The sequence below is a fragment of the Adiantum capillus-veneris genome, chromosome 29 (assembly GCF_014529385.1).
Source record: "Adiantum capillus-veneris isolate H3 chromosome 29, ASM1452938v2, whole genome shotgun sequence".
In the NCBI taxonomy this organism is placed as follows: Eukaryota; Viridiplantae; Streptophyta; class Polypodiopsida; order Polypodiales; family Pteridaceae; genus Adiantum; species Adiantum capillus-veneris.
In genome coordinates, this window is record NC_140959.1 from 10,514,367 (window position 1) to 10,516,723 (window position 2,357).

Sequence of the window (2,357 nt, forward strand, 5' to 3'; positions counted from 1 at the left end):
GCCCCCCCCTTAGATAATGGTACATTCATGTACCATTTATCCGATCATACAACATGTAGATTGTGTAACGTCTGTCTTTGTCTGCTCTCATCTTTGTATGATTAAGAAAACTTGTGTGATATGAAAGGTTCTCAAAGCCAATGGCAGGATGTAGTGAAGTGACTGAGTAAACCTCCTCCATTGAGAAAGTTTCCATAAGCACCCCCCAGGATCAAAGATCTTGAAATATCTTTCCCAAAGCCAGATGTATGGTATGGAATCACTTACTGATTTTGGTTGAAGAAACTTGTAGATTTTACTGTTGTCCATCATTGCATCTATCACTATGAATGTGATATAAAAGATTGGTTGCTCTTCCTCCTGTGTAAAGTTGATGTATCTGCTACGATCTTCAAGAGCTTGTATGAGCGAATTCCTGAACTGTAGCTCATAAAATTCATTCAACCTGGGTAGGCTCACCAAGTCAAAAATTATATGGCCTTCATGATTTAGGAAAGCTCGATCCATGCTTCCAGCTGCTATTGGAAGGTATTGCAAATAGTTTACCACATAAGTAGATAATAGACGAAGGTTTCTATTGCTTCCAACACATTGGAAGAGAATAGATTTTGGTACTGATTGATGAGATATCCACATGTAGCAGTCAACAAGTTTTTCATCTATGATGAAGACCAGAAGCATCACAATGTGCGACCTCCATACACCAAAGAACCAAATGAAGAAGGTTTGGAAACCTCCGTTCATCACCAAGTATTCATGTCCTCCTCCACTTAAGAAGGTATGGTGCCCTCGATGAAAGGTATATGTGAAGAGAGGAGAAGCTGACTTTGAAGAGGTGAAACCCAATATGAAGATGATTGGGGCTTCAAAAGCTTGGATTTTCTTGCTAAGAGATTGTCCCATGAATGAAGAGCCACCCACTAAAACACCATTGGGGAGAATGATACCCTTCTGATAGTTTCCTTTTATGATTTTATTTTTTACTACTCTCCCATGTTCTTCATCCCCTTCTAAGCCCCCCCTTTGGCAAGGTTGTAACTCCTCACATCGTACCACCTCAAAGGTTGATGGATTACTGTTTGATTTTGCGAAAAATTTGGCTTCTTGCATTATAGGTTCCTCCATGCTTAACATACATGGGTCATACCAATGATTTTCAACATCCTCAAACACTTCTTCAAGATTATCCTCACATGGATTCAACTCACACTCTTCTACTTCGTTTTGGAGTTGGCTTTCCATGTACACAATCATCTCTTTATGATCAATGTGGTCTATGATCTCTCCACCTATGATTTCATCTTATTCTTCTTTTAGACAAGATACACTCTCAGAACATTCCATAAGATCAAGGTTACCTTCAAGGTCTTCATTCTCCATAGAGTCATGTTGCACAAAATCTTCGTCTGCTCGGACTAGAAATTGATCCTCCGCCAAAAGGTTGGATGTATCCATTATTGAATCATCAATGCCATTTGAGATATCTTGTGTTGATTTTTTCATGCTTGTGATAAAGGTAGAAGAAAGAGATTCCACATTTGAATCTTGGCCACACACTTTAGCACTTGAATAATCAGCTAGCATGTAAGTAACTTCTTCAACATTTGTCGGAGTAGAAGGAGACAAGTATGGCAAAGGAGATGACTCCTTGATAGAAACACTTTCATGATGGTTGGTTCTTCCAGCATGATGGAAACCATTTTTGATGTAGAAGTACTTGTGAAACTTCCTTCGGGCAATAGTGACCGCTTCTTCAAAGGTAGAGGGTCCACTACAAGTAACCTTAGTCTTTAGGAAAGGAGACAAACCCGAAATAAATTGATCCATTTTTACATAATCTGGAAATGTAGAACTAAATCCACATCCTTCCCATTGACGAGAAAAAATATCCTCATAAGCATAGTAGTCTTCACCATGTTGTTGAAGTCTCCGTAGTGAAGCCCATGCTTTCTCCATTGTTGGAACTTTAGAGAATCTGGCCTTCAAAGCTTTGGAAATTTGGATATATCCATCTTCAATCTGAGAAGACATACTCCAAAACCATTGCTCAGCGTTGCCTCTAAGGCATAGCAATAGAAAATCCCCTTTTTCAATGTCATCCCTTTTACCAAGGATATGACAAACCATTCTAAAATCAGCAAGAAAATCATCAACATCTTCTTCTGGATTTCCAAAGAAGATTGGGATATCATCAAAGGTATAGCGTGTCATAGTCTCTCAATGCTAGAACCACACAAAGATTAGTTCCAGACAATCATCAACTAACTACAAAAGGTCTTTCAACATGAATTCTAGACTTTTATGTGAGAATGTTTTTTTCCTTTCTTATGTTATCCATAATCCGAACCATATTCTAG